The 14,388-nt window shown below is 38.0% G+C and overlaps 1 protein-coding gene across 1 annotated transcript in view; it reads left to right on the top strand.

The window, feature by feature from the left end:
* The first annotated feature begins 2,495 nt into the window (after positions 1-2,495).
* LOC107574584 (gastrula zinc finger protein XlCGF57.1-like) overlaps positions 2,496-14,388 on the top strand; it is a 28,193-nt gene continuing 16,300 nt past the window's right edge. The window contains exon 1 of the mRNA XM_016261029.1: positions 2,496-2,519. The gene's annotated coding sequence lies outside the window, so the exon portion shown is untranslated. The remainder of the gene's footprint in view (positions 2,520-14,388) is intronic.

Below are 14,388 nucleotides of genomic sequence, written 5' to 3'. Positions count from 1 at the left end.
ACTGTTTAAAAAAATGGCAAGCTGATGGTTGACACAATCTGTCAGTATTTCATACTCTAGTATTGAATAACTTACCTTGAGTGATGCTGAACTTCAGTGGTGTTGAGCAGTCTGTCAGACCTGCTCTCTGTCTTTATAAGGGAAGAGTAGAGCCCAGATGATGCTCCAGGGACTTATGCAAATGAGTCATTATAGTGTGACAGGTCTGTGGGGCTTCATTTTCACTCATGAACTGCATTAATGAAGAACATGAACACGTGAATGCTTGAATATTTCAATTGAGCGCTAAATAGACTGTGGAAGGACGCCGGAACACTGAAGCGCTCTTTGGTTACGTTAGCTCAAAGTTACTGTTAGTTTCATTGTAAACACACATTATCTGAAAAAAGCTCTGAGACTCAAGTTTAAATTTTTGTCCTCTGGTTTATTCTTAAAATCTCATGGCGACAGTAGCCTAATTTCCTAATTTGTGTCAGGAGTTATGACAACGAAAAACACAGGCAGCTGATGGCTTTAATATGAAATAGGAGCCTCAAGGAAACGATCGTCGCTCAGGGCTGGATTCCATTATGTCAGATTCTCATATTGTGAGTTCAGCCTGGAGCGAGTATTCCCACGGGGCGAGTTTGAGTGAAACACACACACATAACCTGAAAGCAGAGTGTTGCCTGACATCTGGACATAGCTGGAGTGTGTGTAAGGCTCTGGCCATGGGTCGGAAATTAATGTGGCCCACCTGTGCAATAATCATGCTGTTTAATCAGTATCTTGATATGCCACACCTGTGAGGTGGATGGATTATCTCAGCAAAGGAGAAGTGCTCACTAACACAGATTTAGACAGATTTGTGAACAATATTTGAGAGAAATAGGCCTTGTGTGTACATAGAAAAAGTCTTAGATCTTTGAGTTCAGCTCATGACAAATGGGGGCAAAAACAAAAGTGTTGCGTTTATAATTTTGTTCAGTGTATATATATATATATATATATATTCTATAATCACTATCTGTATTCTTTAAAATACATCCAAATTATACATTTTCTTTCTATCAAAGGCACATCAGTGCATTTGTTCATCCACTCTAAAGCCTCGTTTATGAACGATGATCAGTCGTTTCAATATAATTACTGCAAATGACACGCTTACAGAGTCTCCTGATCTTCAGCTGAGAGTATCCTATCGCTGGAACTGGACACTGAAGGTACTTTCTTCTCAAAACAACATTGACTTCACTAACATGTGCGTATATATTTCTGTAGGCTACTCCTCTAGAGTTACAGTGTTTCTAGTGAACTCTTAATACGTGTAGATGAAGAGTAACAGCTAACTGTGCTGTCATATGTTTGTCAAATCAACAGGTACGGCTTTAATCAGTTCTATATTCCTTTTCATTTAAAGAGCATTACCAGTCAATTAGATCGAAGACAGACCATTCGTTCCTTACAGAAGATTAATTTCTTTCTTTTCACTTTGTATCTGTTATTCCATAGAGGACTATTATGGCGAGTAAAATTATGTTTGTAAATCTGCAATCAATCCTCAATCTTATCACTTGTATATGTTTTTGATTTGAGTGTGTGAACAGGACTTTTATTTTGGTGTGCGACATGATGTCATAAGTCTGCGCCGTGCTCCTGCATCTGTGATTCTGCTGAAGAAAGGTTTGTTTTTATCAATGCAGCCAGGTTTAGACAGTTTATAGTGAAGTTTTTAATGAATTAATTATTTCGGAATGTAGCATTGTGATGTGTCTAATACTGTTAATGAACAGTTTTGTGTGAGTAACACATGAGTCACAGAAAAGAAGCAGTTCATCAGAAACACGCTGCTTGCTCCCTGGCGAGTAATAAAGCTGTGATTCAATTCTCGCGAGATTAAAGGTTGAACAATATAAAGAATTGAAACACATTTACACCGAAAGATGAAAAGAGCTGTCAATGAAAGAGCACAGCTTAAAGAAAAGCTGTGAAGTTAGTTTATATAATTGATAACAGGCTACATATATACAGAGACTCATATGTAGTCATGTTTAAAGCTTTATCTATTGATTCTAAAACTTATTTATATTGCGTATTATCTGTATCTATTTATATTGATTTAAAACAAAAGCTTAATAATTATTGTTAGACTAAAATGGCTTGTGTGATGGATTAAGGGTATAGTAATGATCTAAATCATATAATTATAACAAATGATCATCAGTGAAATCCAGATGATGTTATCTTTGAAAGTGTTTTACTATGTAGTGCTCTTTAATTTGGAGCAAGAGGAACTGGGAGAGTGATTTGTTGTGTCAGACGTGTCACTTTGGTCAAATTGTGGATTTGCTCGAAGTTTATCAGAGTCTTAAGCTGGAATCACTGCAGTACAGCATCTAAATACAACAAGAACAACAACACAAACGTGTAATGAACCTCTACAAATACACTCACAATGTTTACATGAACAGAGGAGAGTGAAGACGTGAAGATTGAAGAAGTATTCAGAGTCAAACATGAAGATACTGAGGAACAAACAGGTTGGTTTCATCCTCAAAGTCTTTCTTTATGCCAAGTTCACACTGCACAATTTTAGCCCGATTTTTCACTCGCTGACAAATCGCAGACAAATGCCCGAAATCGGAGGCAAATCGGTGCTCGTTCACGCGAGTGACAATCACGCAGTGTGAATTATAAAAGACGTGATCTGAGGGAATCGCTGATGCGTCACCGATGCCCGCGTAATATTTGGCATGCTCAATATCTGGAGCTGTCGGCGATTCACAATCACGCTGTGTGCAATGAGTTCTGACTGAAAACTACATCGGCGATGACCTACAGCCAATGAGAGACCAAGATACAGGGCAGCGGGAAGTTCGGGGAGGAGTTATATGAAACGTAGTTTGCAGACCAGTGTTGCCAAATCCGCGAATGCCGGCGGTTGTTTTTTATGTCAGCAGGTTGAAGCGACCCCAATAACATGATATTTAGGCCCTGGAATGTGAATTGTACCTGGAGAACCCCGCCAAAAAATGTGTATTTTACCCTCGAACACGATTTTTACTGGGGGACCCCCTCGAAAGCAATTGGGCTATTTTCAGGCTAGTTTTGAGTAGTAATTGGGCGGGTTTTGTAGCAAAAAAGTGATTCTCCCTGTTGTAAAGTCATGCCGTGTGTAACCACCTGTCTCGTTCCATCGTGCAGTGTGAACACAGCAACAACTGAATGCTCCCCCAGATAGTCGTTCAGTGTGAAACCAACAGTGATGTGATGTCTTTGAAAATCGTGCAGTGTGAACTCGGCATAAGTCATTCTGTGTCATGAGTCTCTTTATCTCTATTTGTCTTGTTATTTTGTCACACATTAAATCATGGTAAACAATAAATAGCCAAAAAAAGTATTTTGTGCAATATTAAACCCAATATCTACTTCTGAACTAAAAACAATAAAATATCATTAATGTATATCACTAAATTATGCAAATATAACAAACTTTTATTTTGCAAAAAGCAAGCTGTAAAATGTAAGTGATTAATTTCACATTTATTGTTGATAGTTGATTTTTTTCCCCATCTTCAAAGTCACTTAATCAGAATCATTTAATCAGATCATTTAATCAGATCACTTAATCAGATCATTTAATCAGATCACATAATCAGATCACTTAATCGGATCATTTAATCGGATCACTGAATCAGATCACTTAAATTAGATCACTTAATCTCATCACATAATCCGATCACTTAATCAGATCACTTAATCCGATCACTTAATCAGATCACTTAATCCGATCACTTAATCAGATCACTTAATCCGATCACTTAATCAGATCACTTAATCCGATCACTTAATCAGATCACTTAATCCGATCACTTAATCAGATCACTTAATCCGATCACTTAATCAGATCACTTAATCCGATCACTTAATCAGATCACTTAATCCGATCACTTAATCAGATCACTTAATCCGATCACTTAATCAGATCACTTAATCCGATCACTTAATCAGATCACTTAATCCGATCACTTAATCAGATCACATAATCAGATCACTTAATCGGATCATTTAATCGGATCACTGAATCAGATCACTTAAATTAGATCACTTAATCTCATCACATAATCCGATCACTTAATCAGATCACTTAATCCGATCACTTAATCAGATCACTTAATCTCATCACATAATATGATCACTTAATCCGATCACTTAATCAGATCACATAATCAGATCACTTAATCGGATCATTTAATCGGATCACTGAATCAGATCACTTAAATTAGATCACTTAATCTCATCACATAATCCGATCACTTAATCAGATCACTTAATCTCATCACATAATCAGATCTCTTAATCAGATCACTTAATCTCATCACATAATCAGATCTCTTAATCAGATCACTTAATCTCATCACATAATCAGATCTCTTAATCAGATCACTTAATCTCATCACATAATCCGATCACTTAATCAGATCACTTAATCTCATCACATAATCCGATCACTTAATCAGATCACTTAATCTCATCACTTAATCTCATCACATAATCCGATCACATAATCAGATCACTTAATCTCATCACATAATCAGATCACATAATCAGATCACTTAATCAGTTCACATAATCAGATCAGGGTCTTGTAATCATTACATGACTCAACCAGAGGTCCCCGGCTCAAAGTTTAGATTTTGTGAATATTTTTTTCCGGTGAAAGAAATACCTAAATGAAGAAGAAAACCAAAATAATAAATGTCACGGATGTATGTTTACAGAGTAATCCACTCTTTTTGTAGAGGAGTGTCAAAATGACAATTTTCCCCTGAGATTCAGAGTCAGATTACAGCGGTGTGAAAATGACTCCAGAGAGATACTATTACTTTCACACGGAGAGTGTCAGTGAAATCTGGTGACTTCTGCAATCTCTCTTGCTGTATATGTGCCAGTGGTGACCGTTCAAATATCTTACTGCCCTTTTAGATATTAGGTTTTAACAAACTTTCCTTTTGGCAACATAATTTTTAAAGCCCTCGATGGTTCAGTTCCAGAGAGACTGTGATCAAAATACAGCTCCAAGTCTTGTTTATTTCTATCAAAACAACTGCATTGAACTAACCTGAGTGCTGTAAATATAATTTTCTTTCCCCGAAGTTTGCATTCCTGCAACTGAGAAAGTATTAAAATGATCTCAGTATGATTATAAATTCTGGCTCCTAACAAACTTTTCTTTTGAAATCTTAATTTTCAAGACCCTGTATGGTTCAGTCCCATTGATATAGGGAACTCAAAGCAGCTCCTTGTTCAAATAGTTTACATTTTACCCATTTTCAGTGATTGAAAACCAAATGTGCTTTACTTCGCACACAGCTTATACTGATTGAATTTAAAGAGGAATGTCTGAAGAATACATATTCAACTGTTACAGTCAACAGATTTAACTAATAGAGCTACCGATCTCTGTGTAAGAATAACATAATGATGCTGCCATCTTTCTAAAGCTGGGCTCACACTGTGCGTTTTTTTTTTTAAAGTTCTTTAGGATTGTACTTGTCAGACTGAATGAACATGATGACCATGTCACACTGTGGGATCTCAGTTGTTATTAATGTCAGACTGTACGACAGTCAAGACGCGTTAAAAATGGGTAACGCGCAAGAAAACTTGTCCAGAGTTTTACCTTATCAACCCATACTGGTGCATTGCATTGCACGCGGGGCTGTAATGTTGGCAATCATTAAAAGTATATGAATGGCGGCAATACCGGCGTATTTATGCAGAATAGTGAAAGCAGCACTACACACCCACATGAAAACAGCATTTTTCATGAGCTGAACTCAAAGATCTAAGACTTTTTCTATGTACACAAAAGGCCTATTTCTCTCAAATATTGTTCACAAATCTGTCTAAATCTGTGTTAGTGAGCACTTCTCCTTTGCCGAGATAATCCATCCACCTCACAGGTGTGGCATATCAAGATGCTGATTAGACAGCATGATTATTGCACAGGTGTGCCTTAGGCTGGCCACAATAAAAGGCCACTCTAAAATGTGCAGTTTCACATACACATACATTCAAAATGCCATCAATAAAATGTACCTGTGTTCGTTGTCCATAACATATGCGAACTGCAATCAGGTCGAGACCTCGATGAGGACGACGAGCATGCAGATGAGCTTCCCTGAGATGGTTTCTGACAGTTTGTGCAGAAATTCTTTGGTTATGCAAACCGATTGTTGCAGCAGCTGTCCAGGTGGCTGGTCAATTCACAGGCAACAGCTCTGCTGGACATTCCTGCAGTCAGCATGCCAACTGCACGCTCCCTCAAAACTTGCGACATCTGTGGCATTGTGCTGTGTGATAAAACTGCACATTTTTGAGTGGCCTTTTATTGTGGCCAGCCTAAGGCACACCTGTGCAATAATCATGCTGTCTAATCAGCATCTTGATATGCCACACCTGTGAGGTGGATGGATTATCTCGGCAAAGGAGAAGTGCTCACTAACACAGATTTAGACAGATTTGTGAACAATATTTGAGAGAAATTGGCCTTTTGTGTGCATAGAAAAAGTCTTAGATCTTTGAGTTCAGCTCATGAAAAATGGGGGCAAAAACAAAAGTGCTGCGTTTATAATTTTGTTCAGTATACTTATATATGTTTGAATACATCTGGCATGAAGCATGTGCAAATGAGTTGTATACAGACATTTACATTTTTATATGAGTGTAATTATGATATCTAAAAATAAGTAGCAGTTGAATATAATAGCTGTTGTTAATTTTAACCTTTAATATTATAGTAATGTACCAAATGAGAGGGTTCCCTGTACAGCATTGGTTACTGGATTTTTTTCCTTAAGAATATCAGCATCGGTATCGGCAGATATCTTTCTGGATAATCGGCTATTGATATTGGTGCATCTCTAGTTTTTATAAATGGTTTGATAACTGCCATCTTTAAAGTATTTGGGATGTGTCCTTTTTCATTTGTTTAGTGTGTATAGGATCTAGCATATATATTGTTGGATTTGATGTTTTACTGTCTGAAGGCTTTCATGTCTTTGTGCTGTTACTATTGGTGCATCTCTAGTTTTTATAAATGGTTTGATAACTGCCATATTTAAAGTATTTGGGATGTGTCCTTTTTCATATGTTTAGTGTGTATAGGATCTAACATATATATTGTTGGATTTGATGTTTTACTGTCTGAAGGCTTTCATGTCTTTGTGCTGTTACACTGGTGTTGACTTGTTTTTGTTTCTGTTCACCCTAGACCTGATGCCACTGAAAGAGGAGAGTCAAGAACTGAATGAAATGGAAGAGAAAGCTCAGAATGAGAAATATCATGATTTCATGGGTGGAGAGAATTCTTTTAGCTACTCAGAGACTTACAAAACAGAAACTAGAAACCTTAAAGTTCAGATGAGTGTTCACACTGGAGAGAAGCCTTTAACCTGTCAACACTGTGGAAAGGGGTTCAGTCGAAAAGACAGCCTTAAAGGCCACTTGAAAATCCACACTGGAGAGAATCTGATCATATGCCATCAGTGTGGAAAGAGATTTACACAGAAAAAAAACCTTAATGCCCACATGAGAATTCACGCTGGAGAGAAGCCTTACTCCTGCAAACTCTGTGGGAAGAGCTTCTCACGAAAAGAAAGCTTTAAGACCCATATGACAGTTCACACTGGAGAGAAGCCTTTCACCTGTCAACACTGTGGAAAGGGATTCAGTCGAAGTGAAAGCCTTAAAGGCCACTTAAACATCCATACTGGAGAGAAGCCTTTCAATTGTCTTCAGTGTGGAAAGAGTTTTACACAGAAAACAACCCTTAAAGCCCACATGAAAATTCACACTGGAGAGAAACCTTACACCTGCAAACTGTGTGGGAAGAGCTTCTCAATTAAAGGAAATCTTATGACTCACATGAGAATTCACACTGGAGAGAAACCGTTTGTGTGTGATCAGTGTGAAAAGTGTTTCAGATATAAAGTACATCTTAATAATCACATGAGGATTCACTCGGGAGAGAACTGTTTTGAATGTCATCAGTGTGGAAAGAGTTTCTCAGACAGAGATAACTTTGAGAGTCACTTAAGAATTCACACTGGAGAGAAGCCGTTCATCTGCCCTCAGTGTGGAAAGAGCTTCATGGCTAAAGGAAACCTTAATATTCACATGAGAGTTCACACTGGAGAGAAACCTTACAAGTGTCTTCAGTGTGAGAAGAGTTTCACATATCACACAGAACTGAAACGGCATTTGCAAACTCATTCTGCAAAGAAACTGCCATTGTCCTCAGTGTGATGAGGTTTAGAAAAAGAAGCGATTTCAACAATCATCTGTGCATTCACTCTGGAGAAAGACAATTCGATTGGGATCAGTCCAATAAAAATAAATCACACTTTTACATACATGAATGTCATTTAAATGTCAGACCCTGAAACATATCCACGTTTAAGTGTTGATTAAAAAAAATTATGACGTTAGCATTAAATGTTTATTGTTGCTTAAAAGCAGAGGCTCTGTTCTTTCTTTTGATACACTGTATGTTCAGATATTGATACAACAAAATATTCTGGGGGGTATTTTTTTTTTTTTGTGAAAATGGTCAAAAATCCTGCCACTGGCTGGCAACTTTAAAAAAAATGCTGGCAAGGAAAGAGTTAAAGTTCAAACACTTAGATAGGAACACAATAGTATACTTAAAATGCAAAACTAATTTATAAATAATAAACTAAGTATAATGTTGTTCACTTAAAAATATCTTACAAGTTAACTTGCAATATGAAACTACTAAACTAGTAGTTTAATGAGAATATACTTCAAAGTGTACTTTCATAAACTAAAAATGTGCTACAAATATTTAACTAGTAAGCTATCGGTCATGTGTGCTGAATCAAAGCACATGCCAAAGGAGTAGAATCAGGAGTCTTAATAAATAAAAAATCCACAGAGAAAACGCAGGAGTAAATTTGGCACAAACGCTAAACACAATCAATTCTGGACCAAGGACCTGAAGCAGACACAGGACTTCAATAACTAGGAGAAACGTAATCAAGGAAACACAGCACAGATGTGTCAAGTCAAGTCACCTATTATTTATACAGATTGTGTCAAAGCAACTGAACAGCATTCATTAGGAAAATAGTGTCACTAATGCAAAATGACAATAGTAAACACTCATTTTTCAGTTAAAGACAGTTCATCATTGAATTCTGTGATCATCATCCAGCTCAGTTCAGTTTAAATAGTATCTTTGCAATCAAGTCGACGATATCGCTGGAAATGAAGTGTCCCCAACTAAGCAAGCCAGAGGAACCAAAACTCCATCGGTGACAGAATGGAGAAAAAACCTTGGGAGAAACCAGGCTCAGTCGGGGGGCCAGTTCTCCTCTGACCAGACGAAACCAGCAGTTCAATTCCAGGCTGCAGCAAAGTCACATTGTGCAGAAGACTCACCTGGCTCCATATTTTACTGGTGATAATTGAGATGACTCCCCATCATCTGAGGTCCTCTGAGGGGTTGGCATCATCTCTTCTCAGGTGTTCTGGATCCAGACTGAAGCTTGTGTAAATCTTAGTTACCACGGGATGTCAATCCCAGCAGAAACAGAGAAACACATAGAGACATAATTAGAGTAGCTGCTGTTCCAACCAAGCAAATGTATTTGTTTAACCCAAACTAAAGAATAATAATGTGCATTTAAGTGACGTGACATGTGGCCAAGTATGGTGACCCATACTTGGAATTAGTTCTCTGCATTTAATCAAAGTGCACACACACAGCAGTGAACACACACACACACACACTGTGAACACACACCCGGAGCAGTGGGCAGCCATTTATGCTGCGGCGCCCGGGAAGCAGTTGGGGGTTCGGTGCCTTGCTCAAGGGCACCTCAGTCGTGGTATTGAAGGTGGGAGAGAGCACTGTACATTTACTCCCCCCACCTACAATCCTTGCCGGAATGAGACTCGAACCCACAATATTTGGGTTATGAGTCCAACTCTCTAACCATTAGGCCACGACTTCCCACAAAGAAAAGGCTGTCCTGGCAGCGGTGGGATTTGAACCTACGCCCCCGAGGAGCCTTAATCCAGCGCCTTAGACCGCTCGGCCACACTACCCCTATTTGAATAGATCCCGAACGTTATCAGAAAGGCTATTCCAGAGTTTGGGAGCCAAATGAGAAAAGTGGACTTTGTTATCCTAGGTACTACCAAAAGTGCAGAGTTTTGCGACCTTAGTGTGTAACAGGTATGGAAAGTAATATGTTCATTTCATATGTAGAATTACACAAATGTTCACGATGTATACCTGATATGCCTGTCTGTGTGTGTGCACCTTCCCCTTTAAATTTCTGACAAAGATTTCCTGTCTTTGCACCTGCTCTTCATTTCATCTTTGCTTAAAATCTCTTTTATACTCTGTTTAAATCATATTTGTGACATTATTTTACATGTATATTTGATTATTTCTGTATTTTCATTCAGTTTGATCAGTTTTCTGTCGATCGATGCACTTGAAGCACGTGCTAATTGCGTTGCACTTTACGTTCATTTAACAGAAAGGACAAGAAGGGCGAAAACACATTGTAAAGACTGTTTTGTGTTTTATCAGAGTAAAAGAAGAGTCGAACCTTCAGCTGATGTCCGTCTGGTTACTCATAAAAAAAAACACCGCAGATAACGTTACACGGGTTTCCGGATATGCTCGGCCCTGCCAGTTTTTAGAGCCTGTCTATAGCTGGATATACTGTTTTTCCACACAATTCTAAAAACTTCCAAGTTAGTTTACCGCCGCCACGATCAGTCTGACGGGGCTCATGCTTATAACAGTAGCTTGGTGGAGTAGACTCATTTAGACCAATATAATCATTAGGTTTTAGCCAGGTTTCAGTCAAGCAGAGTACATCAAAACTATTATCTGTGATCATTTCATTTACAATAACTGCTTTGGGTGAGAGTGATCTAATGTTTAGGAGCCCAAACTTTAAAAGTTGTTTTTGTACAATTACTAACCCTAACCTAACCCTGGTTTTTGGGGCAGAACTGACCTGTTGAAAAGAGATGGTCTTCATCCCTCCTGGGGTGGTGCTGCTCTTCTCTCTAGAAATATGGCACATAGTCTTAGAGTTTGTACTTGACTAACTGGGGCTCAGGTCAGGAAGCAGACAGACTAGCTAAACCGACCGTCTACTAGCCAGTTCATGTCACAGAAATCAGTTAGTTCTCAGCACATAGAAACTCTTTCACCTAGATATCACACTATAGAGACTGTGTCTGTTCCCCGAACTAGAAAATACAAAAACCGTCCAAACCAAATTAAGAGTAACAATTTAATTGATGTTCAACAAATAAAAAACAGTTGCAATATGGATAAACAAATGATAAAGCTTGGCTTATTGAATATCAGGTCCCTTTCTACGAAAGCACTTTTTGTAAATGATATGATCACAGTTAATAATATTGAGAAGCGGTTCTTCTGCTACAGGTAACAACTCTTTCAGTAATTTAGTGGGTACAGGATCTAATAGGCATGTTGTTGGTTTAGATGCAGTGATAAGTTTATTTAGCTCTTCCTGTCCTATAGTTGTAAAGCACTGCAGTTTATCTTTTGGTGCGATGAATGAAGCTGAAGTATTATACGCTGTAGAATCTACATTTTTTATTGTATTTCTGATGTTATCTATTTTATCAGTGAAGAAATTCATAAAGTCATTACTATTAAACTGTGCGGGAATATTTAGATCGGGTGGCGTCTGGTTATTTGTTAATCTAGCCACTGTGCTAAATAAAAACCTTGGATTGTTTTGGTTATTTTCTATGAGTTTGTGGATATGCTCGGCCCTGGCAGCTTTTAGAGCCTGTCTATAGCTGGACATACTGTTTTTCCACGCAATTCTAAAAACTTCCAAGTTAGTTTTTCTCCATTTGCGCTCAAGACTACGAGTTTTTTTCTTGAGAGAATGGGTATTACTGTTGTACCATGGCGCAGTATGTTTTTCTCTAACCTTTTTCAATTTGATGGGGGCAACAGCTTCTAATGTATTAGAGAAGATAGTGCCCATGTTGCTAGTTATTTCGTCTAGTTCATGTGTACTTATTGGTACACAGAGCAGTTGAGATAAATCAGGCAGGTTATTTGTGAATCTGTCTTTGGTGGCTGGAACAATAGTTCTGCCCGGACGATAACGCGGAGCCATATAGTTAATATTAGTAATACGCAGCATGCACTATACAAGGAAATGGTCAGTAACATCATCGCTTTGAGGTACGATATCTATATCAGTAAGATCAATTCCATGCGATATAAAGCGTATGAGCGTATGATTAAAACGATGAGTGGGCCCGGTGACATTTTGCTTGACTCCAAAAGAGTTTATTAGGTCAGTGTCCTAATGCCCTAATGCATCATTTGTATTATCAACGTGAATATTAAAATCTCAGACAATTAGCGCTTTATCAACAGTAATCAATAGGTCTGAGAGGAAATCTGCAAATTCTTTTAGGAAATCTGTATACGGCCCTGGTGGTCTATACACAGTAGCCAGAGCAAGAGCTACGATAGATTTCTTTTGCATATCTGACAGTGTAACATTAAGCATTAGTATTTCAAATGAGTTAAACCTGTATCCTGTCTTCTGAGTAACATTGAGAATATCACTATATATTGTTGCAACACCGCCACCACGACCAGTCTGACGGGGCTCATGCGTATAACAGTAGCTTGGTGGAGTAGACTCATTTAGACCAATATAATCATTAGGTTTTAGCCAGGTTTCAGTCAAGCAGAGTACATCAAAACTATTATCTGTGATCATTTCATTTACAATAACTGCTTTGGGTGAGAGTGATCTAATGTTTAGGAGCCCAAACTTTAAAAGTTGTCGCAGAATAACATAGGTTTCATAGACAATTGGACGAGTTTTTGGGGCAGAACTGGCCTGTTGAAAAGAGATGGTCTTCATCCCTCCTGGGGTGGTGCTGCTCTTCTCTCTAGAAATATGGCACATAGTCTTAGAGTTTGTACTTGACTAACTGGGGCTCAGGTCAGGAAGCAGACAGACTAGCTAAACCGACCGTCTACTAGCCAGTTCATGTCACAGAAATCAGTTAGTTCTCAGCACATAGAAACTCTTTCACCTAGATATCACACTATAGAGACTGTGTCTGTTCCCCGAACTAGAAAATACAAAAACCGTCCAAACCAAATTAAGAGTAACAATTTAATTGATGTTCAACACAAAAAAACGTCCAAACCAATTTAAGAGTAACTTAATTGATGTTCAACAAATAAATAACAGATGTAATATGGATAAACAAATGATAAAGCTTGGCTTATTGAATATCAGGTCCCTTTCTACGAAAGCACTTTTTGTAAATGATATGATCACTGATCATAACCTAGATGTGCTCTGTTTGACAGAAACCTGGCTAAAACCTGATGATTACATTATTTTAAACGAGTCTACCCCCCAAGATTACTGTTATAAACATGAGCCATGTCCAGAAGGTAAAGGGGGAAGTGTTGCTTGAATTTACAACAATGTTTTCAGTATTTCTCAGAAGGCGGGCTTCAAGTATAACTCGTTTCTGAGCTCTATTGGGGTTAGACAACACGTCTCAGGACCTACTCATTGTCGAAGTCATACTCTAGATTTAATACAGTCACATGGAATTGATGTTGATGGTGTTGAAATTATGCAGCCAAGCGATGATATCTCAGATCATTATCTAGTCTTGTGCAAACTTCATATCGCTAAAGCTGTCAATTTTATCATTGTTACAAGTATGGTAGAACCATCACTTCTACCACAAAAGACTGCTTTGTAAGTAATCTTCCTGATTTATCCCAATTCCTCAGCATATACAAAACCTCAGAACGACTTGATGATGTAACAGAAACTATGGACTCTCTCTTTTCTAGCATTTTAAATACAGTTGCTCCTTTACACTTAAGGAAGATTAAGCAAAACAGTCTGACACCATGGTATAATGAGCACACTCGCACCCTAAAGAGAGCAGCCCAGAAAATGGAGCGCAGCTGGAGGAAAACAAAACTAGAGGTATTTCGTATTGCTTGGCGGGAAAGTAACCTATACTACAGAAAAGCATTAAAAACAGCTAGATCTGATTACTTTTCGTCTCTTTTAGAAGAAAACAAACATAACCCCAGGTATTTATTCAATACAGTGGCTAAACTAATGAAAAATAAAGCATCAACAAGTGTTGACATTTCCTAACAGCACAGGCAGTAATAACTTTATGAACTACTTTACTTCTAAGATCGATACTTTTAGAGATAAAATTGTAACCATGCAGCTGTCAGCCACAGTATAGCATTAGATAGTGTGCTATAGATCCCCTGAGGAATAATTCCACTCATTCTCTACTATAGGA

Source organism: Sinocyclocheilus grahami, unplaced genomic scaffold, assembly GCF_001515645.1.
Source record: "Sinocyclocheilus grahami isolate Dianchi unplaced genomic scaffold, SAMN03320097.WGS_v1.1 scaffold2277.1, whole genome shotgun sequence".
Taxonomy (NCBI): domain Eukaryota; kingdom Metazoa; phylum Chordata; class Actinopteri; order Cypriniformes; family Cyprinidae; genus Sinocyclocheilus; species Sinocyclocheilus grahami.
Note: the sequence above shows the minus strand (reverse complement) of the source record. Positions and strands in the feature narration are given on the sequence as shown.